The 21,790-nt window shown below is 44.8% G+C and overlaps 1 protein-coding gene across 4 annotated transcripts in view; it reads right to left on the bottom strand.

Moving 5' to 3' along the window:
• Positions 1-21,790, bottom strand: part of LOC137654591 (MTRF1L release factor glutamine methyltransferase-like) — a 172,179-nt gene that overhangs the window by 14,662 nt on the left and 135,727 nt on the right. The window lies entirely within an intron of this gene.

Raw genomic sequence — 21,790 nt, 5'->3', positions numbered from 1 at the left:
AAAAAGCCTTGGATAGTGTGCCCCAGCCAATTTTTTGGAGAGTCCTATGTTATTATGGAGCTCCTCTTAAATATATAAATTTGATTAAGTCTGTTCATGAGCATAGCAAGTGCAAAGTTAATATTAGTGGAGTCCTATCAGATGAATTTCCAGTGAACAGTGGAGTATTCTAAGGGAATGTGTTATCACCGATGTTGTACATCCTCCTCATGGATTTTGTAATGCATTGAACAGTTGGGGATGGTGGAGAAGGATTGGATTGGATTGGTACCAGGAAATTAGCTGACCTAGAGTGTGCTGATGATGCTGTCCTTATTAGCAAAACACCATAGGACTTCCAAAGCTTGCTTACTAAAATGCATGAAATATCACGGGAGGTTGGGCTCAAGATAAATATAAGAAAGACAAGGATGGATGATGAAATATCATTGGAAGGAGAAAGGATTAATGGGGCAGAATCATTTAGGATCTATGATCTCTAATACAGGATCTTTAGAATTTCAGTTTAATGAAAGACTGAAAAAAGCCAATCAGACAATGGCTAAATTAAGAAAAATTTGAAAATAAATTGCTTAAAATTACATGAAAAAAATCAAGCTATATATCAGTTTAGTGAGAATGGTGTTACTGTATGGACATAAGTCGTGGTATGACAATGAAACAATATCCATTAGATTTTGTAGATTTGAGAACAAAGCCCTCAGAAGAATATTGGGAGTTGAATGGCAGGATAGGATTAGAAATGAAACTATGAGAGATAACTCGAGTGCCATATGTGGACGATATCATGGTGAAGGGTAGATGGAGATGGTTTGGGCATGCTTTTTGCACTCACCAAGAGAGATTGGTTCACCAATCTTTAAACTGGGCTCTACAAGGAACTAGAAGAGTTGGAAGACCTAGAGGCAACTGGCAAAATCTAACCGTGGCCTTTGCATCTATAAGCGTAAGAGGAGGAGATGATGATGAGGATGATTATTTTATCAACGTATAGAAGTCACTTTCAAATGTGACTATTCTTCATTTCAAAGTTTTTTGTTTTTTTTTCCTAAGTGATGCACAGATTGTAGGCTATATAATTCCTTTTCTTTTCATGTTTGAATGACAGAAATCGATCAGTATTCAAACTAGTAGTAGCAGTTTTTCTCTGAAAATTTCATGTTTTGAGAAACCAGGACTCATTTTTTTGTAGACTAGTTGAATACTGTTTAGTATGCAGAGGAATGGGCTTCTCAGTAGTAATTTTCTTCACCACTTGGGATCATAAGGACATAAACATCATATTTCTGGGTTATTTACTCAGCAACAGTGAGCAAATTTTCTATGTAAATTTTACACTTTAGGCATATTTAGTTATCATCTCTGACACCTTTTGCATCTTTCTGTATAACCATAACATAAGAAGTGTAAATATACAAACATGCAGACAAATAAATACAATGAATAAAAGTTAGAGAAACAAACAGCAAATGTCTACTACAATACCAATGAGAAAAGAAGAAAATGACATTCTCTTCTTGATGGAATCAGAGAAAATCATGATGTTGCTGATTATGGAATACTAACATAAACATCTTTCCCTAAAATACTTGAAGAAATTGAAGAAAAAGTAAATAAATATGTACCGTGGTAAAAAAAAATGTTGCGTAAGGGACCGGATGAGCGTGCAATAGTAAAAAAGGGACAGGTTAGCCAGAAAATAAATTTTCATTAAAAAAATTATTAGAAATATGAAATCTAAACATTTGCCTAGCCAAAAATACAATATTCCAAACTTACAAATTACAAGCAAAAGTCATGAATTGGGCCCCTTAAGATAGCACCTTGGAGCCCTCATGGGACATAGAACCCTGTCATTCTGATGGCCTCTGGATGCTTTCTGAGAAGAGAAGGGATATAATCTGGTTTTGTGGGCCGCTGGGTCTTGGTCACAAACTCAGGAACACGCTAAGGAGACCTCCTTCCATCCTTTGGAATAACTAATGACATATAAAATGCCAAAGGACTGCCAACTTTCTTCGACCAAGCTAAGGTTGACTGAAACACCATCTTGAGTCAGATCTTTGTTTGGACGCTCATCTCATAGGCATGTATGAGGTAAGCATTGAAGACTGAAGAACACTGGTCACACCTCACTATAGAGCCTTAGGTCACAGGGTGGACACGACTACTTGATGTTCCTCATGGATACATACAAATGCCAAGAGAAACAGAGGTCTAGAGTCTTCAATTGGAAGACTTTGCTCAAAGCCGAGTAGTACCCTTTCCAAGCCGTTACCGAGAAACGCTTTCTTTAATGTAGAGAGGGCTAAGAAGTCCATGGTCTGCACTAGATAAGCTACGATCGGAGAAGTACCCATTCTATGACACCAACTGCAGAAAATTATCCACTTCTATGGAATACAGCTGCAGTGGCTTAACATAGATCCTGAGATTTCAGAGGAGATGCTGTAAAGTGAAAAATATTTCAAGGATTGGAGGTATCCCTCAGGGTGCAGCTATCACAGGTAAGTGTTCCAAGGGGTAGCTCCCTCGGGAGCTCGACTAAACATGCTAAAGCTTGTGATCCTCTCCTGATGGGAAGGCCTGTGCTGATCTTGCTTTCAGGTAAAAAGGCTAAGGTACCTGTTGAGATACTGTACCTAAGCCTAGGGATGCACGCCGCCCCGAGGTCCTCCCTGTCAGCACATCGGAAGCCTGCGACCCCCCTGTGGCTTAAAGCGTTATTTAACGTAATGCAGCAAGCTGTGACTGAAGACAATTGTGTTCGTCCTCAATCCAGACCCTCCTCCTTCCAAACGAACCAGAACTTGTGATGTCAGGGGCATTCCACCTCCCATCAGGAATCAGTGACGTAGTTTCTTCGGGTTCTCTTCACAACGGTTCCTCTGGGTCACACAAAATAGATTCCCGATCCAAAGTAGCTCCTCCCCTTGGGTCTCGCTCCTGCTCGGTCTCTTGCCTCATAGCATGGCAGACCAGAGTAGTGTGACGTGGCAGCGTCTCGCAGCGGAGCAATGTTTCGTGGCTTGGCAGAGTCTCGTCACTTGGAAGCGTCGCATGACAGAGCTTCTTGTGACGTGGCAGTTTCACGCAGAGATCGGTGTAAACCTCGTGAAAACTCTCGTCCCGCTCCAATGGTACCCTCGTCACAAGACGAGGTTCCATCACCGTTTCTAGCTGCAGGAGGGTTCCCTTCCCAGGGTAAACCTGAGACTTGGCATGATTATCACTCAGTTGGTCAGCCACCAAATCTGGTTAAACAAGGGAAAGGTTTAGGTGTTCAGGTGATCCCATGGGTGGTGGACGCGCCCATGTGGGACCAGTTTCTCCAACAAAGAAAGATGTCAAAGAAAACATTACCACTGCCAAGCTAAGAGTTGTTAACTGTTTAGGAACAGGAGCACCACCTCTCTGAACCTGCTGATGGGCTCATCTGGTGGAAAGACTATTGCTGCTGCCATGTCAATCAGCATGCCCAGGTATTCCACCTTTGCTTAAGAGTAAGACTCTACTTTACCCAATTAATTAATTGCATGAAAAAGGGAGCAATGGCTAGCCACCCTCCACTTTTCCACCACTGCCTCTACGTCCATCTGAGGAGAGATGTAGTCTCCAACACCAGAGTGTACCTCAATGTCGATGTTACCTCTTGTCCAACTTGCCTGAAGAAATCAGACAAAATTATCCCTGCTCATCAGGACCCAGATGGCCCATTGATTCATTGACTGGTACCATGAAGCCCACCACCTTCATACCAGATGGAACTAACTTTCAGTACTTCACCAATGTCACAAAATAGGTGACTGCACCAGACTATTGGTTGATTCAGTAGGCCGCTTGGAGGCTAACCATGGAAGGTTTCTATGGCAGCAAAATCAAGAGTTGAAAATATTGTGCCTTCAGTCTTGAATCTCTCCATAAGCAAACCCACTGTCAATGAAGAAACTGCGGGATCAATAGGAAGAGACAGGCTTGCACTATTGGATCCATAAAATCTCCTCTCTAAAGAGAATGAGGGCAGCAGGATTTTGCTCAACATGCTAGACAGCAGTGAATTCTCAGGACCTCAGATCTGAGAATTCACTCTGTCCAAGTGCAATGATCTGACATAGCATGAGATAAAGATCAGAGGATGAAAAATCTTTTAAACAGAAAGCCTATCGCCTATCACCACTTAATTGAAATATATTGAAGAAAGAAGTTGAGCGTTTGTTACAATATAGATTAGCAGAAATCATCCACTCAAGTTCCGATTCATTGAAATACTGTATATTGAAGAAACAAGTTGAGCATTTTTTGCAGCATGGATTAGCAGAATTCAGCCACATGAGCAAGTTCTGACCAAGGCTGAGCAAGTTCTGACTAAGACTGAGCAAGTTCTAACCAAGGCAACACAAGTGAGATGTTCTTCCTTGAGCAGTGCAAAAATGCTGACCTCCGACAATCAAACCAACTTTCACAGGAGCCACAGTAACCCCTTCAAGGTCATGCCACTCATGAATGTATGAAAGTGCATCAACAAACGAACTGTCAAACTTGGGACTCTTCGCCTCTGTTAGCCTGGAGTCTGGTGACATTGGGGTGTTGAAAACGCTAGGCTTCTAACCCCTCACCAGGGAGGAGTTCTCAACCATTCCCTTAGGACTTTCCCCCCCTTAAAGAGTATGCATGATCCAGAACAGACCCAGAAATATACACTAAAGAGGTTGAAGGGGGGGCCAGATTGATGATATGCCTTCCCTTCGGAAGCAGCACTGCTTTTGGCCCTTACACCCCCCAGAAAATAACTTTAAGCCTCTGTGGAGCATAAAGGTGAACAAAGTATTGGGCAATTCATGTGCATACTGATCAATTAGTACTGAAAAACCTTGCCGCTGATAGTTCGCGCGAACGGACAATTTGAGCCCTGAGAATGGTCACTTGTACTGGTTCCTAATGGTGCTAGGGCTTGGGAACTTCCTGGTGTGTGGAAAGGATGGGTAACAGGTGATCTCACTCTCCAGCCAGTGTGAGGGAGAGTGTCTGGTGGTCCAGGGGTCATGTGGCAAGGAGAACGATCACGTGGTGAATGATCACAAGTAGACCAAGGATCATAATCTTAATCACGTTCACGTGAAGGAATGGGTGGTTCCTTTCAACCCATCATGAGTTATTTTCTTTCACTTTGGAACCAAAGTATAGGAAGAGCAAGGTGGCACCCCTTATCCCGACTGACAGTAATCATGCTCGGTTTGAAACGAGACCGAACATCAGTAGCAGGAATGTAAGCCTCTGTATTTTAGACAACTTTCCAGTCTGAGTTGGTTCTTGGTACAGTAATATACCCCCCCCCCCCCTCTCTCTCTCTCTCTCTCTCTCTCTCTCTCTCTCTCTCTCTCTCTCTCTCTCTCTCTCTCTCTCTCTCTCTCTCTCTCTCAAAAGAGGAGAGATTGATCAAGCATCCAAGAAAAGAGGGACAGTTCTCATAACAGAGAAGGTACTGGTTGAGTGTCCAGGACTGAGCACAGATAAAGTAGGAGTGTATGCTCCTGTACTGCGTATCAAGATGCCTTCCCACTCTGGTTTGGTTCTCTGTACCGCACTGTCTTTCTCAAGGGTAAGACTCCTGTCAATCAATCTTCTAGGGTTTCTTCATTATCTTCTTAAAAGTAACGGCACCTGAAGAATCTAACATAGATGAGGCAGAGGAGGAGGAAGAACTAGGAAAAGAGCTCCCTCAGAGGAAAAGGTCCAAAAGCAGATGAGACATCATCAGCTGGTGCCCACCTTTTAGCACTTCCACAAATGAAGTAATGATGAGAAAGACAAAGCTGGGGCAGCCTTAGCAGTCCTGGCAGACAAAAAAGAACTTTCTTCTGCCCACGAAGCACAAGCAATGCTCAAGGTAAGACACACTTCCATAGGTTTAGGCTTTTGTCATCGTTGTACAACCACACAGCAAAGGGATGAAAGCAAAACATCATATCCCTGTAAAAGGCACAACGATGAGGAGTTAATAGCAAGTCTGTACAAAGAGTAGTCATACATTTGCAGCTTTACCTGGATACGATTGCATATCCTCGTACAGAATTTTCAATCAATTTATAGGTTTGCTGAAGGTAATCATCTGTTCCCTAGTTTGCAATTTGGGTTTTTGTAAAGGCCATGAAGCATGTGATGCCCCTCCTACAATCTCCAATGCTGTACAGAAATCCCTTGATTGTGGTCAGGAAGTTTGTATGATTAGCCTTAATTTTAGTGCTGCCTTTGACCGTGTTAATCATGAGGCCCTTGTTTTCAAACTCAAACAGCTGGGAGTAGGTGGGCCGCTTCTTAGCATTATTATTGAATTCTTAAGTAATAGATCGCAGAGTTGTCGTTGATGGGCATCATAGTGAGCATAGGAATATGATATCTGGTGTTCCTAAGGGCACTGTTCTTGGCCCATTACTTTTCATACTATATACACCTGACATGTGGTTTGGCCTAGAAAACAAGTTTGTTGTATACGCAGATGATGCTACACTCTTTGCATCAATTCAATCTCTTGAGTGTAGATCTGGGGTTGCTGAATCCCTTAATGAAGATCTAGCAAAAATTAGTGCAAGGTGCAAATTATGGGGCATGAAGCTGAATCCTAACAAAACTCAAAGTATGATTGTAAGTAAGTCAACGGCAGTGGCTCCTCAACATTCCAGATCCCAACATTGATAAAATTACTTTAACTTTGTATGACTTTTAAAATTTTAGGTGTGATCCGCAACAGCAAATTTACTTTTGAGAAACACATTAGGTCGGTGTCTTCTCTATTTGCACAAAAAATTGGCTTATTGAGAAATCCTTTTAAGATTTTTGGCGAACAATTGATTCAGAAGTGTTTTAATTCTTTCATTCTATCTTGTTTTGAGTACTGTTCTGTCTGGTCTTCAGCTGCTGATTCTGATCTTAATTTGTTGGACAGGAACTTACAGTCTACTAAATTTATTATTCCTGATCTAGATATTAATCTCTGGCACTGTGGTTTTGATGGTGTTACTGTTTTTAAAATATTTTATTTTAATTGTTCATTATTTCTCATATCGTTTATTTATTTCCTTATTTCCTTTCCTCACTGGGCTATTTTTCCTGTTGGAGCCCTTGGGCTTATAGCATCTTACTTTTCCAACTAGCTATTAATAATAATAATAATAATAATAATAATAATAATAATAATAATAATAACTAGCGGTTCCCGTGTAAATTACACAAAATGATATTTTCAATACTAATTATCTTGTTCCTAACCTATACATGTTTGAATAAAATGTCCTGAGATTAATTTTATAATCTAGTTTATGGAAATTGATAGAACTCAATTTTTTGTCTAATACCTAAAATAGGAGTCAGGTGCTAAAGACAAAATTGAGAAAACTATATAAAATGTGCTTTGGTTAAGTAATCAAAGTCTAATGTGAATTTGTAAGAGTATACCATGAAATTATTTCTGTTTTCTTTAAAGTGTGAATTTGTAAGAGTATACCATGAAATTATTTCTGTTTTCTTTTAAGTGTGAATTTGTAAGAGTATACCATGAAATTATTTCTGTTTTCTTTAAAGCATGACACACAGAATAAATACCACACATGCTATCGTATTAATATATAGATGATAATAATAATAATAATAATAAAAATAATAATAATAATAATAATAGGTTTTCCACAACATAAAACATCATGTTTGCATGCTTATCCATTTATTTTAGAAAGAGTAAAAAAAAAATTAAAAAGAGACAAAATTTGAGAGGCTTCAGAAGTATGTGCATACTACTTGCAGACGAAATCCAAAGTGAGTTTCTAGCTGACAAACAGGTTGATGGGGCTTACCCACCAGTACTGTACTTATAACTACCTTATTGAATTTTTAATGGCCATTCTAGTCTAACTGAAGTCATGCTCCTATCAAAAGGCAATGGTTCGTATTTGAGAGACGCATACTGTGTGAGTGGGCCCAAGATGACACCAGTGTGAACAGTCAAGTGAACATCTAGGGAGTAGTGAATACTTCGAAACACAGTTTTGAACTGATACACTGCTCCACTGAAGAAGCAGAGGTACTTTCGAGAGATTTGATGGATAGCTAATTGGAAGTATGCACCTTTCACAACCACTGAAATAAGAAATAACCCCTCTGATGGAAGTCAGTACCATTTCCATCCTGAAATTTGGTTTGTATAAATTGATTCAGGAAAGAAAGATTGATGACTGGTCTTCCAAACCACAATTGACTTCTACAATTGTAGAAGCCTGAGAACCATCTCAAACAACTTCAAGTATGTTTTTCTCCAACATTCCTTCTACCTCTGCCAACAAATCCAAGGCTTTCAATAACATTGGAGGATAGGTCAGAAATGCTATCAATATGCAAGATAGGAGGGGCTAGTGGTGCTGTAAAGATAACAAGTAACCATCTCAAAGGACACTCATTGTTGTGCTCAATGCTCAGCCCAGTGTTACTGCCACATCGTCCAATGGTATGACAGGCGTCCACCTACTCGTGGTAGCAGGAGAGGTGTGAATGCCAACTTCGGCATCTCACTCTTCCTCCCCTACTCCCTCTGCCTCTCTTTGTGAACTGGTAAAGTTGGCAACCTGAAAAGAACTGCGCAGGAACAGGCCCTTTCCGACTGGAGGAAGTTTTGAGTAGTCCTGATTGGGGTCCACAAGCAATCTTGCTGTGCCAGTTTCCTTGAAAATTACAGTGAGGTGGATCAGCAATTCTGGCATAGCAGTCCTATAATGCCCCAAAGCTACCTCAACATCACTTCAGAAAAAGTAACATGGACCTCCACACAAAATCATTTCTTACCACACCAGCTGCCTCTGGACCATGTCTTGAGAAGCAAGACACCACAGCATTCCACTTCTTCAACACCCAGTAGGACCCCTGGTTTGCTTCCTGATGAGCCAAAATGGTCACAGCCTTCCCACCCGAAAGCACCATCATCATGTACCTTACTATGGCATCGGGGTTGACAACCTAGATGAATACGGGAAGTACACCACTAAACCTGTCAACTGGTCAAGCCATACTACTGCTTGGAGGGTGGCCATGACTGCTGATTCAGATGCTGAAAAGGACATACATTCTGTTCCGAGACTCTTCTTTTCAAGGGAAGACTCCCTGACAGGGCCGACACTACAACCAGCTGCAATTGACATCACCAAGAGACTGATCTCTCCTCGACCAATACAGAGACAGAAGTGGACAAATGACATAAAAATGATATTTTAATTATAAAATAAATTTTTGAATATACTTACCCGGTGAATATATAGCTGCAACTCTGTTGCTCGACAGACAAAAACTGTACAAAAAAACTCGCCAGTGATCGCTATACAGGTTGCGGGTGTGCCCATCAGCGCCATCTGTCGGCCAGATACCAAGCTCCATGTAAACAAAGACTCAATTTTCTCCTCGTCCCACTGCGTCTCTATTGGGGAGGAAGGGAGGGTCCTTTAATTTATATATTCACCGGGTAAGTATATTCAAAAATTTATTTTATAATTAAAATATCATTTTTAAATATTTAACTTAGCCGGTGAATATATAGCTGATTCACACCCAGGATGGTGGGTAGAGACCAGTATAATATGTTTACATTTTATGAGCTAAGAGTTTTTATTTCATTTTAGAAGTTATCAAAATAACAAAAACAAAAATAGGTACCTGGTAAGGAAGTCGACTTGAACGATTACTCTGCCTTATAAGTACGTCTTCCTTACGGAGCCTCGCGATCCTCTTAGGATGCTGATAGACCCCTAGGATCTGAAGTATCAAGGGCTGCAACCCATACAACAGGACCTCATCAAACCCCTAATCTGGGCGCTCTCAAGAAATGACTTTGACCACCCGCCAAATCAACCAGGATGCGAAAGGCTTCTTAGCCTTCCGGACAACCCAAAAAAAAACAACATTAAAAACATTTCAAGAGACAGATTAAAAGGATATGGAATTAGGGAATTGTAGTGGTTGAGCCCTCACCCACTACTGCACTCGCTGCTACGAATGGTCCCAGTGTGTAGCAGTTCTCGTAAAGAGACTGGACATCCTTTAGATAAAAAGACGCGAACACTGACTTGCTTCTCCAATAGGTTGCGTCCATTATACTTCGCAGAGATCTATTTTGCTTAAAGGCCACGGAAGTTGCTACAGCTCTAACTTCGTGCGTCTTCACCTTAAGCAAAGCTCGGTCTTCCTCACTCAGATGTGAATGAGCTTCTCGTATTAACAATCTGATAAAGTATGATAAAGCATTCTTTGACATGGGCAAAGATGGTTTCTTAACTGAACACCATAAAGCTTCAGATTGGCCTCGTAAAGGTTTGGTACGCTTTAAATAGAACTTAAGAGCTCTAACAGGGCATAAGACTCTTTCTAGTTCATTGCCTACGATCTCCGATAAGCTGGGAATATCGAAAGATTTAGGCCAAGGCCGAGAAGGCAGCTCATTTTTGGCTAGAAAACCAAGTTGCAGCGAACAGGTGGCTTTTTCTGACGAAAATCCGATGTTCTTGCTGAAGGCATGAATCTCACTGACTCTTTTAGCCGAGGCTAAGCATACCAGGAAAAGAGTCTTTAGAGTGAGATCTTTCAGGGAGGCTGATTGTAACGGCTCAAACCTGTCTGACATGAGGAATCTTAGCACCACGTCTAAATTCCATCCAGGGGTAGCCAAACGACGCTCCTTGGTGGTCTCAAAAGACTTAAGGAGGTCTTGAAGATCTTTATTGTTGGAAAGATCTAAGCCTCTATGCCGGAAGACTGATGCCAACATGCTTCTGTAGCCCTTGATAGTGGGAGCTGAAAGGGATCGTCCTTTTCTCAGGTATAAGAGAAAATCAGCTATTTGAGCTACAGAGGTACTGGTCGAGGATACAGAAACTGACTTGCACCAGTCTCGGAAGACTTCCCACTTCGACTGGTAGACTCTAATGGTGGACGCTCTCCTTGCTCTAGCAATTGCACTGGCTGCCTCCTTCGAAAAGCCTCTAGCTCTCGAGAGTCTTTCGATAGTCTGAAGGCAGTCAGACGAAGAGCGAGGAGGCTTTGGTGTACCTTCTTTACGTGAGGCTGACGTAGAAGGTCCACCCTTAGAGGAAGACTTCTGGGAACGTCTACTAACCATCGAAGTACCTCGGTGAACCATTCTCTCGCGGGCCAGAGGGGAGCAACTAGCGTCAACCTTGTCCCTTCGTGAGAGGCGAACTTCTGCAGTACCTTGTTGACAATCTTGAATGGTGGGAATGCATAGAGATCCAGATGTGACCAATCTAGGAGGAAGGCATCTATATGTATTGCTGCTGGGTCCGGGACTGGGGAGCAATAGATGGGAAGCCTCTTGGTCAGCGAGGTTGCAAAGAGATCTATGGTTGGTTGGCCCCAAGTGGCCCAAAGTCTCTTGCACACATCCTTGTGGAGGGTCCATTCTGTTGGAATTACTTGCCCTTTCCGACTGAGACAATCTGCTATGACATTCAAGTTGCCTTGGATGAACCTCGTTACTAGGGAGATGTCTTGACCTTTTGACCAGATGTGCAGGTCCCTTGCGATCTCGTACAACGTCAGTGAGTGGGTACCTCCTTGTTTGGAGATGTACGCCAAGGCCATGGTGTTGTCTGAGTTTACTTCCACCACTTTGCCTCGAAGGAGAGACTTGAAGCTTTTCAAGGCCAGATGTACTGCCAACAGCTCCTTGCAGTTGATATGCATGCTCCTCTGACTCGAGTTCCACAGTCCTGAGCATTCCCGACCGTCTAGTGTCGCGCCCCAGCCCACGTCCGATGCGTCCGAGAAGAGAACGTGGTTGGGAGTCTGAACAGCCAGGGGAAGACCCTCTCTTAGGTTGATATTGTCCTTCCACCAAGTCAGACAAGACTTCATCTTTTCGGAAATCGGGATCGAGACCGCTTCTAGCGTCTTGTCCTTTTTCCACTGAAAAGCTAGATGGTATTGAAGAGGACGGAGGTGTAGTCTTCCTAGTGACACAAATTGTTCCAGGGATGACAGCGTCCCTACCAGACTCATCCACAGCCTGACTGAGCAGCGTTCCTTCTTCAGCATGTTCTGGATGAATAACCGGGCTTGACTTATTCTGGGGGCCGACGGAAAAGCCCGAAAAGCTAGACTGTGAATCTCCATCCCTAAATACACAATAGTTTGGGATGGGACCAGTTGCGACTTTTCCATATTGACTAGGAGTCCCAATTCCTTGGTCAGATCTAGAGTCCACTTGAGATCCTTCAGACAGCGACGACTGGAAGAGGCTCTGAGAAGCCAGTCGTCCAAATAAAGGGAGGCTCGGATGTCCGATAAGTGGAGGAATTTGGCCACATTCCTCATCAGCCTCGTAAACACGAGAGGAGCTGTGCTTAGGCCAAAGCACAGGGCCCGAAACTGGTAGACCACATTTTCGAAAACGAATCTCAGAAAAGGTTGGGAGTCTGAGTGAATGGGGACGTGGAAGTAGGCATCCCTTAGGTCTAGCGAGACCATCCAGTCTTCCCTTCTGACCGCTGCTAAGACTGACTTTGTGGTCTCCATGGAGAACTTCGTCTTTGTGACAAAGACATTCAGAGCACTGACGTCTAGCACCGGTCTCCACCCTCCTGTCTTCTTTGAAACTAGGAAGAGGCGGTTGTAGAATCCCGGTGATTGAAGGTCCGAGACTTTGACCACCGCTCCCTTCTCTAGCAAAAGAGACACTTCCAGTTTCAGGGCTTGTCTCTTTTCTTCCTCTCTGTACCTGGGAGAGAGATCGATGGGAGATGTTGCTAGAGGGGGTTTGCGTACAAAAGTGATTTTGTACCCCTCTCTGAGTAACTTCACAGATTGTGAATCTGCGCCTCTCCTCTCCCAGGCTTGCCAGAAGTTCTTGAGTCTGGCTCCCACTGCTGTCTGAAGTTGTGGGCAGTCAGACTCTGCCCTTAGAGGACTTGGATCCTTTCCTCTTCCCTCGCTTCCCTTCGGCACGAGCACCTCCTCTGCTGGAGGCTCTGCCACGAAAGGGCGGAATAAAGCGAGACGCTGGAGTGTCTATCCTCGGTCTAGCGGAAGATGCAGGCAAAGGGGGAGCTTTGCGAGCTGAGGACGCAACCAGATCGTGAGTGTCCTTCTGCACCAACGAAGCAGCAATTTCCTTTACCAAGACTTCTGGAAACAGGCACTTGGAAAGGGGAGCAAAGAGAAGTTCCGATCTCTGGCATGGTGTAACTCCAGCAGACAGGAACGAGCAGAGAGACTCTCGCTTTTTCAGGACTCCGGACGTGAATGAGGCAGCAAGCTCATTGGACCCATCACGGACGGCCTTGTCCATGCAGGACATAATGAGCAACGAAATACCTTTATCTGGCGAAGAGATTTTCCTGCTCAGGGCTCCTAAGCACCAGTCTAAAAAGTTAAAGACTTCGAAAGCCCTAAAGATCCCTTTCATAAGGGGGTCCAGGTCCGATGGTGACCAACAAATCTTCGAGCGTCTCATGGCAAGGCGGCGGGGAGAGTCTACAAGACTTGAGAGGTCGCCCTGGGCAGAGGCAGGAACTCCCAAGCCGAGAACTTCTCCCGTGGCATACCAGACGCTCGATCTAGAAGAGAGTTTAGATGGGGGAAAGGCAAATGCTGTCTTCCCTAAACTCTTCTTGGACTCTAACCAGTCTCCTATCAGCCGCAAAGCTCTCTTAGACGAGCGTGCGAGGACGAGTCTAGTAAAGGCAGGTGCGGTAGAAGGCATGCCTAATACAAACTCTGACGGCGGAGAACGAGGAGCCACAGAAATAAACTGGTCAGGAAACAACTCTTTGAATACAGCCAAGACTTTTCTAAAGTCCAAAGAGGGTTGAGTTGACTTAGGCTCGTCCAGTTCTGACTGTTGGTCGTCTTGTTGTGCAGCAACATCATCATCAGAAAGTTCCTCATCCGAAAACTGATGAGGAAACGGCAACGGAGTGGGCAACGTCAGGTTCGCTGAGTCCGGTCGCACTGGTGCATGCGTGACGGAGCCGGACGCAACATCATGGAACTGCTGCACAGTCTGTGAACTGTCAACAACCATGGGAGCGCGAGGACGCACAGCGTCCACCCGAGACTGTCTAGACCGACAGGGTTGAGCAGTGGAAACCACACCGGGTTGCGGAGGTTGACGCACCGCGTCAAAACAAGTCACCTCTGATGGTTGTTGAACGTCCTGAACGTCAACAACCACCTCCGTGCGTCGCTTAACGTCAACGTGCGGCTGGCAATCCACACTGGATCGCATCGGTGGAGGAACCACCTCAACTGGTAGACGCGAGAAGGTTACCTCAGCGTCAACAGGACGCACAACCGATTGCTTGGAAGGTTGTTGGCCAGAAGGTACGGTAGCAACCTTCTCCGCATGAAAGTCCTGCATCAAAGACGTAAGCTTGGACTGCATGTCTTGCAGCAAGGCCCATTTAGGGTCTACGGGAGCAGGTGCGGCGACAGACGGTGTTAGTGCCTGAAGCGGTACCGCTTTGCCTCTCTTAGGAGGTGAGCAGTCATCAGATGACGGCAACGAGTCCGAACTGACCCAGTGGCTACAGCCGGGACGTTGGACTTGTCCTGAAGGGACCGATTTACGCTTTAAAGGTCGTGAGACCTTGGTCCAAAGTTTCTTACGAGAAACACCTTCAGACGACGAGGTATAAACGGGCTCTCTCGTCTTACGTAGGTAGGGGCGATCTTGGGGAGATACGCCTGATACCATGGAGGGAACGTCTGTTCGCTGATTAAAGCCTCTCGAACCCATGCGTCGTGCGACATTGCTTCTCCCCTGGACTTGGGAGCTTGCAAGAGGTCCCGGACTAGGAGGACGACAGGCACGAACAGACGAACCCTCAAGCGCAACACTGTTTACAACACTTTCACTTGGCACTTTCTCACTTCCCACGGCACTTTGGCACTTAAGCTCCTTAACATCCGCCATGAGTTGATTGCGGTCACTTGCAAGGGACTCAACTCTCTCCCCCAGGGCATGGATGGCACGCATCATGTCAGCCATCGATGGTTCCTGAGTGCTAGGAGGGGGGTTAGGAACAACCACTACAGGGGAAGGAATAGGTTGTGGGGCATGAGGAGAGGAAATATCAATAGACCTAGAAGAACTTCTCCTAATTCTATCTCTCTCTAGCCTGCGTGTGTACTTTTCAAATTCGATAAAATCGAATTCCGAAAGGCCCACGCACTCCTCACACCGATCTTCCAATTGACAGGTTTTATCCCTACAATTGGAACAAATAGTGTGAGGGTCGAGAGAAGCCTTCGGAAGACGCCTAGAACAGTCCCTAGCATTGCATTTTCTAAACTTGGGAACTTGTGAAAGGTCAGCCATTTTGAATTGGTCAAGGGAAAATTCCAAAAAACGATCTAAGTCATCAACAATGAATCCGATACAAAAAAGAGTTCAAGGATTTATTTGAAGAAAAACCCTGCACAGCGAAAGCTCAAAACCAGAATATAGTACTTCACCAAAGATGATGTGAAAAACTCCAGTTAGCAACAGCGAGTAAAGTACGTCTTGTCGACACGTCGACAGAGAGAAAATTGAGTCTTTGTTTACATGGAGCTTGGTATCTGGCCGACAGATGGCGCTGATGGGCACACCCGCAACCTGTATAGCGATCGCTGGCGAGTTTTTTTGTACAGTTTTTGTATGTCGAGCAACAGAGTTGCAGCTATATATTCACCGGCTAAGTTAAATATTTAAAAAATGAGTACCGTATATACTCGTGTAATGTTCGACTTCGTGTAATGTTCGACCCCCCTATTTTGCCTTCAAAATCATGAATTTATCATATACCTCATGTAATGTTCGAGTCTTGATTTTGGCAGTAGGCTAGATGTCTTTTATCTCCAGCATACCATAATTACCAACAAAGTAAGGGTTATGCCCAAGTGCGACAAACAAATGTATAAAACAAATCGGAACAACACCTAAATACTAACATCTGTTTACAATAACAATTGAGTATTCAGCGTACATTTTCTAGCGAACACTAGTTGCAAACAGCCGATTATCATCACCGCCTAATAGCTTTCAAAAACAAGCAAACACTTCAAGTAGCAAACAAAATTAGTTCATCGTTTTGAGTAACAAATTACCATTACCGGTAATTGCAGGTAATTACGGTGATTATAATTACCCATTATGCTAATCATTTTTTTTCTCACAATATATATGAATAAGAATTTACTCATATCCCATCAAGATGTCTACCAAGAAATATAAAAAATTTACTGCAAAATTCAAGCTTCAAATTATTGCAGCCGCTGTCCGCTGAAACGACAAATAACGTTCAAGCCGTAAAAATGTTTGGAGTTACCGAAACTAGCGTTCGAACTTGGAGAAAAAAAAATGTGAATTCAATTAAGAAAAATTTTTGCGGTTTATTATTAATATCAATTAATATACAATACCAAGTAAAATAAAATGAGCCTTATTTTTTCATTAACCATATCACGTTATAACATATGCAACCCGACAGTTTGCTAGCTTCATACCTGCTGCGTTATGGTAAAGTCATTACTCCTAGCAGAAAAAAACTATTTATGATTGTTTAGGAAATAAAATCCATGCTAATAATATGTCTGGTGTTAAATGAACATGGTTAGTACTGTATATATAGGCCTAGCCTATGTTTACCTACCAGTAGGTAACCTTATATACGTGTAAGCATAGCCTACGATTACCTACCGGTAGGTAGCATAGCCTAGGGTAATTTTCGCGTAGGCCTAGCTTACGTTTACCTACCGGTAGGCCAGAAATTTTTACTTTTTCAAATATATATCTCGTGTAATGTTCGACCCTTACTTTTTTAACTGAAAAATAGGCCTTCAAAAATCGAACATTACACGAGTATATACGGTATATGGAAGCATTCAGTACTAGAGATATTAACTTATTAGACCAGAAATTAGATTCACTGAAACCTTTGAATGTAACCCAGAATATTATGGATGATATTGTAAAAGATTTAGGAAAATTATATATTGACCCTGCTAAACACATTGGCATTTGTAAAAAAGCTTATCAAAATAAACCTAAAACTAGGGATTGCAAAAAGGTTAGCAAACCATGGTTTGACAAAGACTGTTCTAGTAAAAGAACTGAATATGTGAAAGTAAAAAACAGGCTTAAGAAAATCAAAACAAGTGAAGCTAGAAACGAACTGAAAGCTAGAGCTAAAACATATAAGAGAATAATTAATAAAGCTAAGAAATCTTTCAGAAAAAAATTTCATAGAAATGTTAGAAATCTGAGAAAAGGTAGTAGTAAGGATTATTGGGATTTGTTAAAGAATACTGATAAGAGTGAGCTGATTTGTAAAATTGCACTTAAAACATTTCAAGATTATTTTGCTAAACTCAGTCGAAGTAATGTCGAACCTGATGAGAGTGAACACCCTGATAATTTCGACCCAAGCATTATCAACCAGTTAGTTAACGAAGAATTAAATAGAGTTTTTATAGTAGATGAGATACAAATTCAAATAAGAAAACTTAAGAATAGAAAAGCATGTGGTATTGATAATATTATAAATGAGTTCCTTAAAAACTGCCCTCATGATATGCTAAATGTTATATGCAAAATTTTCAACATTGTGTTGATCTCCTCAGTTGTTCCATATTATTGGTGTATAGGGATAATAAAACCCATATCTAAGAAAAAAGGATCCCCTGACGACCCAGATAACTATAGGGGTATCACACTACTGAGCTGTGTAGCAAAGCTTTTTACCGCTTGTGTCAATAAAAGGTTGACTGATTATATTGACAGCACTGGTCAACTTGGTGAGGAGCAGGCTGGTTTCAGGGAGGGATATAGTACTCTAGATCATATTTCTGTATTGCATTCGCTTGATAATTTCTATCTTCATCAAAAATGACAAATTCGAAGATAATTTGTATTTTTCCTAACCATACAAACCTTAGCTATTTACAAAGGGTTTACTTTTAGCGCAGCTGAAATGACGAGCCAATAGTTTTTAACGAGGGTTAATTACCCCCGCGCTAGTTAGCGGGGGGTGGGGAAGGGTAGCTTGCTACCCCTCCCCCCTCCACACACCGGTGACTTGCTTCACTTCACTTAGAGGTAGGACTTGACTTGGGGGTCAGGGATGGCGGGCACATATGTGTAAATAGCTAAGGTTTGTATGGTTAGGAAAAATACAAATTATCTTCGAATTTGTCATTTGTTCCGTAACCGAAATACAAACCACGCTATTTACAAAGGGTGACTTACCCCTTAGGAAGGGTGGAAAGTCCCCAGCCTTACTGACTTCGGCTTGCCCGGGGGCTCGATCCCTTAGTGAGCAGCACTAGAGAGAGGGAGCCCCTGTACCTCACAGGTTCCTAGCATCGCTAGGAACGAGTGGCCTACATAAGTAGTGTGAGGAGGAGAGTGTGACTCGTCCTATGAAGTTGACCTTGAGACCTTCAGATAGGAATTCTAGGATAGGACGTTCCCCATACCACCTCGTCAGGGTATGGGAGACGCAACAGTATTAAGCTTAATACTAGGAGCACAAAGAAGCATGGGTTACCTGCAGAGGTCGAGGTCAGCTATGCGAGGACCAGGATGCTGCTTCCCCAAGAGAGGGGAGAATGAAGAAAGAAGTAAGGGTCAGACATACTCTTTCATTCACACAGACTAAGACCGGGTAACAACGCCCTCAACCTACTGCTACTTGTCCAAAAAGGAGCCTGAGGTTAGACCAGCTGTTGTGCAGCCACCACAGGGCCGATAGAGAACGTATCGAGGCTCCTGTGGGTCACGTCTTGCAGGTAGTGGGCTGTGAAGGTCGTTTGACGCTTCCAGACCCCCGCTTGAAGTACCTGCGTCACAGAGAAGTTTCTCTTGAAGGCCAGGGATGTAGCAATACCCCTGACATCGTGGGCCCGAGGGCGACGTGACGGAGGAGGGTCAGGATTCAGGGCATGGTGGATAACCCTACGAATCCAAGCAGAGATGGTGTTCCTTGTGACCCTCCTCTTTGTCCTGCCTGTGCTCACAAACAAAGCTCGCACATGAGGACGGACTGCAGCCGTTCTCTTCAAGTAGTACCTCAGACACCTCACTGGGCATAGTAGCAGCTGGTCTGGGTCGTTTGTTACAGAACGGAGACTCGCGATCCTGAAAGAGTCGAACCGAGGATCCGGCACTCCAGGATTCTGAGTCTTGGCCACAAACTCAGGGACGAACCTGAACGTTACCTCCCCCCATCCCCTTGAATGGGCGATGTCGTACGAGAGACCATGAAGTTCACTAACTCGCTTGGCCGAGGCCAAGGCGAGTAGGAAAGCCGTCTTCCAAGACAGGTGGCGATCGGAGGCCTGGCGTAATGGCTCGAAGGGAGGTCTCTTGAGAGACCTGAGAACTCGAACCACGTTCCAAGGAGGGGGTCTCACTTCCGACTGGGGGCAGGTAAGCTCATAGCTACGTATGAGTAAAGAGAGTTCTAGCGATGAAGAAATATCCACGCCCTTCAATCTGAAGGCCAAGCTTAAGGCTGAGCGATAGCCTTTCACTGCCGAGACAGAAAGGCGCATTTCTTCTCGCAGATACACAAGGAAGTCCGCTATTGCTGGAATAGTGGCATCGAGTGGAGAGATACCCCTTCCACGACACCAACCACAAAAGACTCTCCACTTCGCTTGGTAGACTCCCTCAGAGGACCTTCGCAGGTGCCGAGACATTCTCTCCGCAACCTGTTGCGAAAAGCCTCTCTCCGCGAGGAGACGCTGGATAGTCTCCAGGCGTGAAGCCGAAGCGAGGCTACGGCCCTGTGAGGGACACCGGAGTGGGGTTGTCTGAGAAGCTCGTGTCGTGGAGGAAGCTCCCTTGGGAGTTCCGTCAGGAGTTGCAGAAGGTCCGGAAACCATTCCGCGTGATGCCATAGCGGAGCTACTAGAGTCATGGAACAGTTGACCGATAGTCTGGTCCTGTTGAGCACCCTTCTCATCAGACAGAATGGTGGGAAGGCGTACACGTCGATGTTGTCCCACCGTTGCTGGAAAGCATCTTGCCAGAGTGCCTTGGGGTCCGGGACTGGTGAGCAGTACAGGGGCAGCTTGAAGTTCAAGGCTGTCGCGAACAAGTCCACCGTCGGGGAACCCCACAAAGTCAGGACTTTGTTGGCTATCTGAGGATCCAAAGACCACTCGGTACTCACTATCTGCGAAGCCCTGCTCAGACTGTCGGCGAGCACATTCCTCTTGCCAGGAATGAAGCGAGCTGATAGTGTTATCGAGTGGGTTTCGGTCCACCTCAGAGTCTCTACTGCAAGATGGGATAGCTGTTGCGAAAAAGTGCCTCCCTGCTTGTTGATATAAGCCACTACCGTGGTGTTGTCGCTCATCACCACCACGGAGTGACCCGCCAGGAACCGTTGGAACTGTTGAAGGGCCAGAAAGACGGCCTTCAATTCTAGCAGGTTGATGTGTAGGCACTTTTCTGATTCTGACCAAAGGCCTGAGGCCCTCTGGTTCAGAACGTGCGCCCCCCACCCTTCTTTTGACGCGTCCGAAAACAGAGTCAATTCCGGGGGAAGGACGAGAAGACTCACTCCCTTTCGCAGGTTCTCGTCGGCCAGCCACCACCGCAAGTCCGTCTGTTCCAGAGACCCCATTGGGATCAGAGTGTCCGGGGAATCGGATCCTTGATTCCACCGGGACTTGAGCCGCCATTGAAGGGATCTCATCCTGAGGCGGCTGTTTGGAACCAGACGGGCCAGGGAGGATAGGTGGCCCAAGAGACGCAACCACGATTGGGCGGGGAGTTCTTTTCGCCTGAGGAAAGGTTCCGCCACCCTCCTCAGCCTTGCTATCCGGTCGTCTGATGGAAAGGCTTTGTGGAGATTGGTGTCTATTAGCATGCCTAGATAAACCAGTCGCTGGGACGGCTGCAGAGAGGACTTCTCGAGGTTTACCACGATCCCCAGATCCTGGCAAAGATCTAGAAGCCTGTCTCGGTGTCGAAGAAGGGTCGACTCCGAGTCTGCTAGGATCAGCCAATCGTCTAGGTAACGAAGGAGACGAATGCCGTTCCTGTGCGCCCAAGTCGAAATCAGGGTGAACACTCTGGTGAACACCTGAGGAGCTGTGGAGAGACCGAAACACAGCACCTTGAACTGGTAGATCTTGTTGTCTAGGCAGAATCTCAGGTACTTCCTGGAAGACGGATGGATTGGGATCTGGAAGTACGCGTCCTTTAGATCCAGTGTACACATGAAGTCTTGTGGTCTCACCGCAAGTCTGACTGTGTCTGCTGTCTCCATGCTGAACCGGGTTTGTTTGACAAACCTGTTCAGAGCCGAGAGATCGATGACGGGTCTCCAGTCTCCAGTAGCCTTCTTTACAAGAAAGAGTCGACTGAAGAAGCCTGGAGAGCCGTCCACGACCTCCTGGAGAGCACCCTTCTCGAACATGGTCTTGACTTCGGCCTGAAGGGCCAGCCCCTTTGCCGATCCCATGGCATAGGAGCTCAACGACACTGGATTCGCTGTCAGGGGAGGTTGAGATGACGTGAACGGGACGCGATAACCTTGGCCGATCACCGAGATCGTCCAAGCATCGGCCCCGAGATGTTGCCACCTGCGGACGCAACGCTGAAGGCATCCCCCCACAGGTGGACACGCAGGGGGACTGCCACCCCTAGGGCTTGCGGCCGCGGCCGCCACCCCTAGAAGTCTTGCCTCCCCTGGAGGACTTACCACCCCTCTTGACCTTGGCTGGAAAGGGCTGGGGCTTAGACACC

The sequence above is a fragment of the Palaemon carinicauda genome, chromosome 15 (assembly GCF_036898095.1).
Source record: "Palaemon carinicauda isolate YSFRI2023 chromosome 15, ASM3689809v2, whole genome shotgun sequence".
Taxonomy (NCBI): domain Eukaryota; kingdom Metazoa; phylum Arthropoda; class Malacostraca; order Decapoda; family Palaemonidae; genus Palaemon; species Palaemon carinicauda.
Note: the sequence above shows the minus strand (reverse complement) of the source record. Positions and strands in the feature narration are given on the sequence as shown.